Source organism: Eublepharis macularius, chromosome 5, assembly GCF_028583425.1.
Source record: "Eublepharis macularius isolate TG4126 chromosome 5, MPM_Emac_v1.0, whole genome shotgun sequence".
NCBI classification, from domain to species: Eukaryota; Metazoa; Chordata; class Lepidosauria; order Squamata; family Eublepharidae; genus Eublepharis; species Eublepharis macularius.
This window is the reverse complement of record NC_072794.1, coordinates 9,371,186-9,385,668: the sequence shown is the minus strand read 5'-3', so window position 1 is coordinate 9,385,668 and position 14,483 is coordinate 9,371,186.

The window sequence follows — 14,483 nt, the reverse complement described above, 5'->3', positions numbered from 1 at the left end:
ACAGATATCTGTTCCCCTAGAGAAAATGGCTGCTTTGGAGGGTACACTCTATGGGATTATACCCCACTGAGCCCCCTCCCCAAACCCCACCCTCCCCAAGCTTCACTCCTCAAATCTCAAGGAATTTCCCAACACAGACAACCCTAGATTGGAGGAGGCAGGCCCAGGAAATGGGTCTGTGTGGAACATCATTTCCAGTGCTTCTGGCATCTCGCTAGGGCTGATACTTTTAAAATTGGCCCTGGGATGATGCAGCAAATGATGGCATCATGATGTAATTGACATAATTGGTTGGGGCTGTAAGCATGTGTAAGGGTCAGCACCCCCACTCTCATGCCCTGCTAGTTGCCAGGGGAGACCCGACAACGCTAATTCTAGGGCATCACATCTCTGATAAAGTACCTCCCTACCCCAAATGCCACCTTCCCCAGGCACCACCCCCAAATCTCCAGGAATTTCCCATGCTGGAATAGGCAATCTTCCTGCCTGGATCATCATGCCCTCCCATCGTCAGGGGTCAGAAGGCAGAGGGAGAAAGTATTCCATTTGGAAAGCCCTCTTTCTTCAGCTTTGTGGGTTGCGGGGAAACGTTTAGAGAGAGAGATTCTGCACCAGTGAACAAATCCAGAAACCCACTGTGACCTTGGTTTTCCAGCCCAGGTCACCTGTCAAATGATGGCTCAGCTTAGTGAGTTAGTATCAAAGACTTTATTGTCTATGGCTAAAGGCCATTACAATCCAAACACTTAAAAAAATCTGACATAAATAAGTGAATCATATATACAAGTATCAACAATCATAAAATACAAATATCAACAGGATAATTAATCATAATATACAAATATCAACAGGAAATACTGATCAAATAAAGGCTTTACTTTCTCTGGATACAACTCTAGCCTGAATTTTTTTCACTGCAAAAGCAAAAAGTGACCCTCTATAAGAAACAAATGGATTAGTGTCTGCAGGGCTTTTTTTTTTCCTGGGAAAAGAGATTGCCAGCACAGGTTGCCAGCACAGGGGGCAACTCTTAGCGGGAGGTGGTGCCCCTGGTACCACATGTGCGCATGCTCCCAGGATCACACAATCATGTCATTTTGAGTCAGCTTGTACATTGTTTTTGTTTGTTTGTTTGGTTTAAAAAAATAAATTTAAAATTAAAAAATTTTGAGTCAGCTGGAACAAGGGGGATGTTTTTAAATCGCACTCGGCGAAAATCGTCACATGGCTGGTGGCCCAACCCCCTGATCTCCAGCCAGAGAAGAGTTTAGATTGCTCAGTGGCACTGAGGGCAATCTAAACTCCCCTCTGTCTGGAGATCAGGGGGTGGGGCCACCAGCCATGTGACCATTTTCAAGAGGTCTGAAAAAAAGCCCTAAGTGTCTATGAGGGGGGAAAGCAGCTTCTCTGAATCTGAAGAAAAATTTAAACGCATTAAAAGCTCTGCAAGGAATTTAGCCCTTGGCTCTGGGTAAAGAGAACAAGATAATAAGTAGTATGGTAGGTCTTCTAGTATCAAAGGGTGCAACTGCTTAGGACATCAGTTGTTATCCCCGCCCCCTCCCACCCCAAAGACAGGAGAATCAAGACTACAATTTATTAAATAATATATAGTATTATATTAAAAAATTAGGGTGAGGGGAGAAGTTCAGAGTGACTTGAGACCAGATGAATCTCCAGGAAATCCATAAGAATGATTTTCCCTCTCTACAGGTTGGGAGGCCTGTATCTTTCAATTCGAACCCATGGCAGCCCTGATCCATGTGTTTTGGCCATGGGAGTAATATGCCACCCCAAATATTCCCACACATCAGAAAGCAATGGACAGTGTCTCTTCACCCTGTGTGGTGGAAGGGGGTTGCGGTGGGTTTGGGGAGCTGTTAGTGGGGTTTTATTTGGCTATCTGATGTGTATCTTTTATCCCTCCCTTCATATTCCCCCATAACAGAAAACCATGGAGAGCGGTGGGTCAGTCTGTTTGGTGGTAGTGGGTCGTGCAATTTGGTGGAGGTGTTAGTTAGGTTTTAGCCGTCTATGTGACGTGTATTTTTTAATTGGATATTTGCTTGTAGCCATGGCAAGCATTATCCATGTGTTTTGGCCATGGGATTAATATGCCACCCCACACATTCCCCCACAACAGAAAGCCATGGAGAATGGCTGATCACCCTGGTTGGTGGTAGGGGTATGTGTAGTTTGGGGGTGTTGTTAGTTGGGTTTTATTCATCTATCTGATGTGTGTCATTTAATTGGAAGTGTGGTTGTGGCCATGGCAGCCCTGTTCCATGTGTTTCGGCCATGGGGGTGATATGCCACCCCACATATTCCCCCACAACAGAAAGCCATGGAGAGTGGCTGGTCAACCTGTTTGGTGGTAGGGGTTTGTGCAGTTTGGGGGTGGTTTTATTTGGGTTTTATTCAGTTATCTTAGGTGTGTCTTTTAATTGGAAGTGTGGTTGTGGCAATGGCAGGTCTGTTCCATGTGTTTCAGCCATGGGAGGAATATCCCACCCTTCATATTCCCCTACGACAGAAAGCTATGGAGAGTGGCTGGTTACTGTGTTTGGTGGCATTGGGTCTTGCGGGTTTGGGAGAGGTGTTAGTTAGATTAGTTAGTATATGTGACGTGTATTTTTTAATTGGATATTTGCTTGTAGCCATGGCAAGCATTATCCATGTGTTTTGGCCATGGGAGTACTATGCCACCACACACATTCCCCCACAACAGAAAGCCATGGAGAATGGCTGATCACCCTGTTTGATGGTAGGGGTTTGTTTAGTTTGGGGGTGTTGTTAGTTGGGTTTTATTCATCTATCTGATGTGTGTCATTTATTTGGAAGTGTGCTTGTGGCCATGGCCGCTCTGTTCCATATGTTTCCGCTACGGGAGCAACATGCCACTGCTGATATTCCTCCATAACAAAAAGCCATGGAGAGTGGCTGGTCAACCTGTTTGGTGGTAGGGGTATGTGTAGATTGTGGGTGTCGTTAGTTGGGTTTTATTCATCTATCCGATGTGTGTCATTTAATTGGAAGTGTGATTGTGGCCATGGCATCTCTGTTCCATGTGTTTCGGCCATGGGAGTAATATGCCACCCCACACATTCCCCCACAACAGAAAGCCATGGAGAGTGGTTGGTCAACCTGTTCAGTTGAACGAGTCTCTGCAATTTTTGGGGTGTTATTTCCATTTTATTCGTCTATCTAAAATGTATCTTTTAATTGGAAGGGAGTTTTTGGCCACGGCGGCCCTGTTCCATGTGTTTCAGCCGTTGGAGGAATATCTCACCCTTCATATTCCCCCACGACAGAAACCTATGGAGAGTGGCTAGTTACTGTGTTTGGTGGCATTGGGTCTTGCGGGTTTGGGAGAGGTTTTAGTTAGATTTTAGCCGTCTATGTGACGTGTATTTTTTAATTGGATATTTGCTTGTGGCCATGGCAAGCATTATCCATGTGTTTTGGACATGGGAGTAATATGCCACCCCACACATTCCCCCACTACAGAAAGCCATGGAGAGTGGCTGATCACCCTGTTTGGTGGTCGGGGTATGTGTAGTTTGGGGGTGTCGTTAGTTGGGTTTTATTCATCTATCCGATTTGTGTCATTTAATTGGAAGTGTGATTGTGGCCATGGCAGCCCTGTTCCATGTGTTTCGGCCATGGGAGTAATATGCCACCCCACACATTCCCCCACAACAGAAAGCCATGGAGAGTGGTTGGTCAACCTGTTCAGTTGAACGAGTCTCTGCAATTTTTGGGGTGTTATTTCCATTTTATTCGTCTATCTAAAATGTATCTTTTAATTGGAAGGGAGTTTTTGGCCACGGCGGCCCTGTTCCATGTGTTTCAGCCGTTGGAGGAATATCCCACCCTTCATATTCCCCCACGACAGAAAGCTATGGAGAGTGGCTGGATACTGTGTTTGGTGGCATTGGGTCTTGCGGGTTTGGGAGAGGTGTTAGTTAGATTTTAGCCGTCTATGTGACGTGTATTTTTTAGTTGGATATTTGCTTGTGGCCATGGCAAGCATTATCCATGTGTTTCGGCCTTGGGAGTAATACGCCACCCCACATATTCCCCCACAACAGAAAGCCATGGAGAATGGCTGATCACCCTGGTTGGTGGTAGGGGTTTGTGTAGTTTGGGGGTGTTGTTAGTTGGGTTTTATTCATCTATCTGATGTGTGTCATTTAATTGGAAGTGTGATTGTGGCCATGGCAGCCCTGTTCCATGTGTTTCGGCCATGGGGGTGATATGCCGCCCCAGATATTCCCCCACAACAGAAAGCCATGGAGAGTGGCTGGTCAACCTGTTTGGTGGTAGGGGTTTGTGCAGTTTGGGGGTGGTTTTATTTGGGTTTTATTCAGTTATCATAGGTGTGTCTTTTAATTGGATGTGTGGTTGTGGCCATGGCAGGTCTGTTCCATGTCTTTCGGCCATGGGAGTAATATGCCGCCCCAGATATTCCCCCACAATAGAAAGCCATGGAGAGTGGCTGGTCAACCTGTTCAGTGGAACGAGTTGCTGCAATTTTTGGGGTGTTATTTGCCTTTTATTCGTCTATATAAAATGTATCTTTTAATTGGAAGGGTGTTTTTGGCCACGGCGGCCCTGTTCCATGTGTTTCAGCCGTCGGAGGAATATCCCACCCTTCATATTACCCTACGACAGAAAGCTATGGAGAGTGGCTGGATACTGTGTTTGGTGGCATTGGGTCTTGCGGGTTTGGGAGAGGTTTTAGTTAGACTAGTTACTCTATGTGACGTGTATTTTTTAATTGGATATTTGCTTGTAGCCATGGCAAGCATTATCCATGTGTTTTGGCCATGGGAGTAATATGCCACCCCACACATTCCCCCACAACAGAAAGCCATGGAGAATGGCTGATCACCCTTGTTGGTGGTAGGGCTATGTGTAGTTTGGGGGTGTCGTTAGTTGGGTTTTATTCATCTATCTGATGTGTGTCATTTATTTGGAAGTGTGCTTGTGGCCATGTCCGCTCTGTTCCATATGTTTCGGCTACGGGAGTAATATGCCACCCCAGATATTCCCCCATAACAGAAAGCCATGGAGAGTTGCTGGTCAACCTGTTTGGTGGTAGGGCGTTCTGTGGTTTGGGGGACCTGTTAATTGCGTTTTATTCATTTATCTGATGTGTGTCTTTTAACTGGATGTGTGATTGCGTGCACGGCAGCCCTGATCCATGGATTTCGGCTGTGGGAGGAATATCCCACCCTTCATATCCCTCCCTTCATATTCCCCCATAACAGAAAACCATGGAGAGCGGGGGGTCAGTCTGTTTGGTGGTAGTGGGTCGTGCAATTTGGTGGAGGTGTTAGTTAGGTTTTAGCCGTCTATGTGACGTGTATTTTTTAATTGGATATTTGCTTGTGGCCATGGCAAGCATTATTCATGTGTTTCGGCCTTGGGAGTAATACGCCACCCCACATATTCCCCCACAACAGAAAGCCATGGAGAATGGCTGATCACCCTGGTTGGTGGTAGGGGTTTGTGTAGTTTGGGGGTGTTGTTAGTTGGGTTTTATTCATCTATCTGATGTGTGTCATTTAATTGGAAGTGTGATTGTGGCCATGGCAGCCCTGTTCCATGTGTTTCGGCCATGGGGGTGATATGCCGCCCCAGATATTCCCCCACAACAGAAAGCCATGGAGAGTGGCTGGTCAACCTGTTTGGTGGTAGGGGTTTGTGCAGTTTGGGGGTGGTTTTATTTGGGTTTTATTCAGTTATCATAGGTGTGTCATTTAATTGGATGTGTGGTTGTGGCCATGGCAGGTCTGTTCCATGTCTTTCGGCCATGGGAGTAATATGCCGCCCCAGATATTCCCCCACAATAGAAAGCCATGGAGAGTGGCTGGTCAACCTGTTCAGTGGAACGAGTTGCTGCAATTTTGGGGGTGTTATTTGCCTTTTATTCGTCTATCTAAAATGTATCTTTTAATTGGAAGGGTGTTTTTGGCCACGGCGGCCCTGTTCCATGTGTTTCAGCCGTCGGAGGAATATCCCACCCTTCATATTCCCCTACGACAGAAAGCTATGGAGAGTGGCTGGTTACTGTGTTTGGTGGCATTGGGTCTTGAGGGTTTGGGAGAGGTTTTAGTTAGACTAGTTAGTCTATGTGACGTGTATTTATTAATTGGATATTTGCTTGTAGCCATGGCAAGCATTATCCATGTGTTTTGGCCATGGGATTAATATGCCACCCCACACATTCCCCCACAACAGAAAGCCATGGAGAATGGCTGATCACCCTGGTTGGTGTTAGGGGTATGTGTAGTTTGGGGGTGTTGTTAGTTGGGTTTTATTCATCTATCTGATGTGTGTCATTTATTTGGAAGTGTGCTTGTGGCCATGTCCGCTCTTTTCCATATGTTTCGGCTACGGGAGTAATATGCCACCCCAGATATTCCCCCATAACAGAAAGCCATGGAGAGTGGCTGGTCAACCTGTTTGGTGGTAGGGCATTCTGTGGTTTGGGGGACCTGTTAATTGTGTTTTATTCATTTATCTGATGTGTGTCTTTTAACTGGATGTGTGATTGCGTGCACGGCAGCCCTGATCCATGGATTTCGGCTGTCGGAGGAATATCCCACCCTTCATATCCCTCCCTACATATTCCCCTATAACAGAAAACCATGGAGAGCAGTTGGTCAGTCTGTTTGGTGGTAGTGGGTCGTGCAATTTGGTGGAGGTGTTAGTTAGGTTTTCGCCGTCTATGTGACGTGTATTTTTTAATTGGCTATTTGCTTGTGGCCATGGCAAGCATTATCCATGTGTTTCAGCCATGGGAGTAATATGCCACCCCACACATTCCCCCACAACAGAAAGCCATGGAGAATGGCTGATCACCCTGGTTGGTGGTAGGGGTTTGTGTAGTTTGGGGGTGTTGTTAGTTGGGTTTTATTCATCTATCTGATGTGTGTCATTTAATTGGAAGTGTGGTTGTGGCCATGGCCGCCCTGTTCCATGTGTTTCGGCCATGGGGGTGATATGCCACCCCACATATTCCCCCACAACAGAAAGCCATGGAGAGTGGCTGGTCAACCTGTTTGGTGGTAGGGGTTTGTGCAGTTTGGGGGTGGTTTTATTTGGGTTTTATTCAGTTATCTTAGGTGTGTCTTTTAATTGGAAGTGTGGTTGTGGCCATGGCAGGTCTGTTCCATGTCTTTCGGCCATGGGGGTAATATGCCGCCCCAGATATTCCCCCACAACAGAAAGCCATGGAGAGTGGCTGGTCAACCTGTTCAGTGGAACGAGTTGCTGCAATTTTGGGGGTGTTATTTGCCTTTTATTCGTCTATCTAAAATGTATCTTTTAATTGGAAGGGTGTTTTTGGCCACGGCGGCCCTGTTCCATGTGTTTCAGCCGTCGGAGGAATATCCCACCCTTCATATTCCCCTACGACAGAAAGCTATGGAGAGTGGCTGGATACTGTGTTTGGTGGCATTGGGTCTTGCGGGTTTGGGAAAGGTTTTAGTTAGATTAGTTACTCTATGTGACGTGTATTTTTTAATTGGATATTTGCTTGTAGCCATGGCAAGCATTATCCATGTGTTTTGGCCATGGGAGTAATATGCCACCCCACACATTCCCCCACAACAGAAAGCCATGGAGAATGGCTGATCACCCTGGTTGGTGGTAGGGGTATGTGTAGTTTGGGGGTGTTGTTAGTTGGTTTTTATTCATCTATCTGATGTGTGTCATTTATTTGGAAGTGTGCTTGTGGTCATGTCCACTCTGTTCCATATGTTTCGGCTACGGGAGTAATATGCCACCCCAGATATTCCCCCATAACAGAAAGCCATGGAGAGTGGCTGGTCAACCTGTTTGGTGGTAGGGCGTTCTGTGGTTTGGGGGACCTGTTAATTGCGTTTTATTCATTTATCTAATGTGTGTCTTTTAACTGGATGTGTGATTGCGTGCACGGCAGCCCTGATCCATGGATATCGGCTGTGGGAGGAATATCCCACCCTTCATATCCCTCCCTTCATATTCCCCCATAACAGAAAACCATGGAGAGCGGTGGGTCAGTCTGTTTGGTGGTAGTGGGTCGTGCAATTTGGTGGAGGTGTTAGTTAGGTTTTCGCCGCCTATGTGACGTGTATTTTTTAATTGGCTATTTGCTTGTGGCCATGGCAAGCATTATCCATGTGTTTCAGCCATGGGAGTAATATGCCACCCCACATATTCCCCCACAACAGAAAGCCATGGAGAATGGCTGATCACCCAGGTTGGTGGTAGGGGTATGTGTAGTTTGGGGGTGGTTTTATTTGGGTTTTATTCAGTTATCTTAGGTGTGTCATTTAATTGGAAGTGTGATTGTGGCCATGGCAGCCCTGTTCCATGTGTTTCGGCCATGGGGGTGATATGCCACCCCACATATTCCCCCACAACAGAAAGCCATGGAGAGTGGCTGGTCAACCTGTTTGGTGGTAGGGGTTTGTGCAGTTTGGGGGTGGTTTTATTTGGGTTTTATTCAGTTATCATAGGTGTGTCTTTTAATTGGATGTGTGGTTGTGGCCATGGCAGGTCTGTTCCATGTCTTTCGGCCATGGGAGTAATATGCCGCCCCAGATATTCCCCCACAATAGAAAGCCATGGAGAGTGGCTGGTCAACCTGTTCAGTGGAACGAGTTGCTGCAATTTTCGGGGTGTTATTTGCCTTTTATTCGTCTATCTAAAATGTATCTTTTAATTGGAAGGGTGTTTTTGGCCACGGCGGCCCTGTTCCATGTGTTTCAGCCGTCGGAGGAATATCCCACCCTTCATATTCCCCTACGACAGAAAGCTATGGAGAGTGGCTGGTTACTGTGTTTGGTGGCATTGGGTCTTGTGGGTTTGGGAGAGGTTTTAGTTAGACTAGTTAGTCTATGTGACGTGTATTTTTTAATTGGATATTTGCTTGTAGCCATGGCAAGCATTATCCATGTGTTTTGGCCATGGGATTAATATGCCACCCCACACATTCCCCCACAACAGAAAGCCATGGAGAATGGCTGATCATCCTGGTTGGTGTTAGGGGTATGTGTAGTTTGGGGGTGTTGTTAGTTGGGTTTTATTCATCTATCTGATGTGTGTCATTTATTTGGAAGTGTGCTTGTGGCCATGTCCGCTCTGTTCCATATGTTTCGGCTACGGGAGTAATATGCCACCCCAGATATTCCCCCATAACAGAAAGCCATGGAGAGTGGCTGGTCAACCTGTTTGGTGGTAGGGCATTCTGTGGTTTGGGGGACCTGTTAATTGCGTTTTATTCATTTATCTGATGTGTGTCTTTTAACTGGATGTGTGATTGCGTGCACGGCAGCCCTGATCCATGGATTTCGGCTGTCGGAGGAATATCCCACCCTTCATATCCCTCCCTACATATTCCCCTATAACAGAAAACCATGGAGAGCAGTTGGTCAGTCTGTTTGGTGGTAGTGGGTCGTGCAATTTGGTGGAGGTGTTAGTTAGGTTTTCGCCGTCTATGTGACGTGTATTTTTTAATTGGCTATTTGCTTGTGGCCATGGCAAGCATTATCCATGTGTTTCAGCCATGGGAGTAATATGCCACCCCACACATTCCCCCACAACAGAAAGCCATGGAGAATGGCTGATCACCCTGGTTGGTGGTAGGGGTTTGTGTAGTTTGGGGGTGTTGTTAGTTGGGTTTTATTCATCTATCTGATGTGTGTCATTTAATTGGAAGTGTGGTTGTGGCCATGGCAGCCCTGTTCCATGTGTTTCGGCCATGGGGGTGATATGCCACCCCACATATTCCCCCACAACAGAAAGCCATGGAGAGTGGCTGGTCAACCTGTTTGGTGGTAGGGGTTTGTGCAGTTTGGGGGTGGTTTTATTTGGGTTTTATTCAGTTATCTTAGGTGTGTCTTTTAATTGGAAGTGTGGTTGTGGCCATGGCAGGTCTGTTCCATGTCTTTCGGCCATGGGGGTAATATGCCGCCCCAGATATTCCCCCACAACAGAAAGCCATGGAGAGTGGCTGGTCAACCTGTTCAGTGGAACGAGTTGCTGCAATTTTGGGGGTGTTATTTGCCTTTTATTCGTCTATCTAAAATGTATCTTTTAATTGGAAGGGTGTTTTTGGCCACGGCGGCCCTGTTCCATGTGTTTCAGCCGTCGGAGGAATATCCCACCCTTCATATTCCCCTACGACAGAAAGCTATGGAGAGTGGCTGGATACTGTGTTTGGTGGCATTGGGTCTTGCGGGTTTGGGAAAGGTTTTAGTTAGATTAGTTAGTCTATGTGACGTGTATTTTTTAATTGGATATTTGCTTGTAGCCATGGCAAGCATTATCCATGTGTTTTGGCCATGGGAGTAATATGCCACCCCACACATTCCCCCACAACAGAAAGCCATGGAGAATGGCTGATCACCCTGGTTGGTGGTAGGGGTATGTGTAGTTTGGGGGTGTTGTTAGTTGGGTTTTATTCATCTATCTGATGTGTGTCATTTATTTGGAAGTGTGCTTGTGGTCATGTCCACTCTGTTCCATATGTTTCGGCTACGGGAGTAATATGCCACCCCAGATATTCCCCCATAACAGAAAGCCATGGAGAGTGGCTGGTCAACCTGTTTGGTGGTAGGGCGTTCTGTGGTTTGGGGGACCTGTTAATTGCGTTTTATTCATTTATCTAATGTGTGTCTTTTAACTGGATGTGTGATTGCGTGCACGGCAGCCCTGATCCATGGATATCGGCTGTGGGAGGAATATCCCACCCTTCATATCCCTCCCTTCATATTCCCCCATAACAGAAAACCATGGAGAGCGGTGGGTCAGTCTGTTTGGTGGTAGTGGGTCGTGCAATTTGGTGGAGGTGTTAGTTAGGTTTTAGCCGTCTATGTGACGTGTATTTTTTAATTGGCTATTTGCTTGTGGCCATGGCAAGCATTATCCATGTGTTTCAGCCATGGGAGTAATATGCCACCCCACATATTCCCCCACAACAGAAAGCCATGGAGAATGGCTGATCACCCTGGTTGGTGGTAGGGGTATGTGTAGTTTGGGGGTGTTGTTAGTTGGGTTTTATTCATCTATCTGATGTGTGTCATTTAATTGGAAGTGTGATTGTGGCCATGGCAGCCCTGTTCCATGTGTTTCGGCCATGGGGGTGATATGCCGCCCCAGATATTCCCCCACAACAGAAAGCCATGGAGAGTGGCTGGTCAACCTGTTTGGTGGTAGGGGTTTGTGCAGTTTGGGGGTGGTTTTATTTGGGTTTTATTCAGTTATCATAGGTGTGTCATTTAATTGGATGTGTGGTTGTGGCCATGGCAGGTCTGTTCCATGTCTTTCGGCCATGGGAGTAATATGCCGCCCCAGATATTCCCCCACAACAGAAAGCCATGGAGAGTGGCTGGTCAACCTGTTCAGTGGAACGAGTTGCTGCAATTTTGGGGGTGTTATTTGCCTTTTATTCGTCTATATAAAATGTATCTTTTAATTGGAAGGGTGTTTTTGGCCACGGCGGCCCTGTTCCATGTGTTTCAGCTGTCGGAGCAATATCCCACCCTTCATATTCCCCTACGACAGAAAGCTATGGAGAGTGGCTGGTTACTGTGTTTGGTGGCATTGGGTCTTCCTGGTTTGGGAGAGGTTTTAGTTAGACTAGTTAGTCTATGTGACGTGTATTTTTTAATTGGATATTTGCTTGTAGCCATGGCAAGCATTATCCATGTGTTTTGGCCATGGGAGTAATATGCCACCCCACACATTCCCCCACAACAGAAAGCCATGGAGAATGGCTGATCACCCTGGTTGGTGGTAGGGGTATGTGTAGTTTGGGGGTGTCGTTAGTTGGGTTTTATTCATCTATCTGATGTGTGTCATTTATTTGGAAGTGTGCTTGTGGCCATGTCCGCTCTGTTCCATATGTTTCGGCTACGGGAGTAATATGCCACCCCAGATATTCCCCCATAACAGAAAGCCATGGAGAGTGGCTGGTCAACCTGTTTGGTGGTAGGGCGTTCTGTGGTTTGGGGGACCTGTTAATTGCGTTTTATTCATTTATCTGATGTGTGTCTTTTAACTGGATGTGTGATTGCGTGTACGGCAGCCCTGATCCATGGATTTCGGCTGTGGGAGGAATATCCCACCCTTCATATCCCTCCCTTCATATTCCCCCATAACAGAAAACCATGGAGAGCGGTGGGTCAGTCTGTTTGGTGGTAGTGGGTCGTGCAATTTGGTGGAGGTGTTAGTTAGGTTTTAGCTGTCTGTGTGACGTGTATTTTTTAATTGGATATTTTCTTGTGGCCATGGCAAGCATTATCCATGTGTTTCAGCCATGGGAGTAATATGCCACCCCAGATATTCCCCCACAACAGAAAGCCATGGAGAATGGCTGATCACCCTGGTTGGTGGTAGGGGTATGTGTAGTTTGGGGGTGTTGTTAGTTGGGTTTTATTCATCTATCTGATGTGTGTCATTTATTTGGAAGTGTGCTTGTGGCCATGTCCGCTCTGTTCCATATGTTTCGGCTACGGGAGTAATATGCCACCCCACATATTCCCCCATAACAGAAAGCCATGGAGAGTGGCTGGTCAACCTGTTTGGTGGTAGGGGTTTGTGCAGTTTGGGGGTGGTTTTATTTGGGTTTTATTCAGTTATCTTAGGTGTGTCTTTTAATTGGAAGTGTGGTTGTGGCCATGGCAGGTCTGTTCCATGTCTTTCGGCCATGGGAGTAATATGCCGCCCCAGATATTCCCCCACAACAGAAAGCCATGGAGAGTGGCTGGTCAACCTGTTCAGTGGAACGAGTTGCTGCAATTTTTGGGGTGTTATTTGCCTTTTATTCGTCTATCTAAAATGTATCTTTTAATTGGAAGGGTGTTTTTGGCCACGGCGGAACTTTTCCATGTGTTTCAGCCGTCGGAGGAATATCCCACCCTTCATATTCCCCTACGACAGAAAGCTATGGAGAGTGGCTGGTTACTGTGTTTGGTGGCATTGGGTCTTGCGGGTTTGGGAGAGGTTTTAGTTAGACTAGTTAGTCTATGTGACGTGTATTTTTTAATTGGATATTTGCTTGTAGCCATGGCAAGCATTATCCATGTGTTTTGGCCATGGGAGTAATATGCCACCCCACACATTCCCCCACAACAGAAAGCCATGGAGAATGGCTGATCACCCTGGTTGGTGGTAGGGGTATGTGTAGTTTGGGGGTGTTGTTAGTTGGGTTTTATTCATCTATCTGATGTGTGTCATTTATTTGGAAGTGTGCTTGTGGCCATGTCCGCTCTGTTCCATATGTTTCGGCTACGGGAGTAATATGCCACCCCAGATATTCCCCCATAACAGAAAGCCATGGAGAGTGGCTGGTCAACCTGTTTGGTGGTAGGGGTTTGTGCAGTTTGGGGGTGGTTTTATTTGGGTTTTATTCAGTTATCTGATGTGTGTCTTTTAACTGGATGTGTGATTGCGTGCACGGCAGCCCTGATCCATGGATTTCGGCTGTGGGAGGAATATCCCACCCTTCATATCCCTCCCTTCATATTCCCCCATAACAGAAAACCATGGAGAGCGGTGGGTCAGTCTGTTTGGTGGTAGTGGGTCGTGCAATTTGGTGGAGGTGTTAGTTAGGTTTTAGCCGTCTATGTGACGTGTATTTTTTAATTGGATATTTTCTTGTGGCCATGGCAAGCATTATCCATGTGTTTTGGCCATGGGAGTAATATGCCACCCCACATATTCCCCCACAACAGAAAGCCATGGAGAATGGCTGATCACCCTGGTTGGTGGTAGGGGTATGTGTAGTTTGGGGGTGTTGTTAGTTGGGTTTTATTCATCTATCTGATGTGTTTCATTTAATTGGAAGTGTGGTTGTGGCCATGGCAGGTCTGTTCCATGTCTTTCGGCCATGGGAGTAATATGCCACCCCACACATTCCCCCACAACAGAAAGCCATGGAGAGTGGCTGGTCAACCTGTTCAGTTGAACGAGTCTCTGCAATTTTTGGGGTGTTATTTCCATTTTATTCGTTTATCTAAAATGTATCTTTTAATTGGAAGGGAGTTTTTGGCCACGGCGGCCCTGTTCCATGTGTTTCAGCCGTTGGAGGAATATCCCACCCTTCATATTCCCCCACGACAGAAAGCTATGGAGAGTGGCTAGTTACTGTGTTTGGTGGCATTGGGTCTTGCGGGTTTGGGAGAGGTGTTAGTTAGATTTTAGCCGTCTATGTGACGTGTATTTTTTAATTGGATATCTGCTTGTGGCCATGGCAAGCATTATCTATGTGTTTCGGCCTTGGGAGTAATACGCCACCCCACATATTCCCCCACAACAGAAAGCCATGGAGAATGGCTGATCACCCTGGTTGGTGGTAGGGGTTTGTGTAGTTTGGGGGTGTTGTTAGTTGGGTTTTATTCATCTATCTGATGTGTGTCATTTAATTGGAAGTGTGATTGTGGCCATGGCAGCCCTGTTCCATGTGTTTCGGCCATGGGGGTGATATG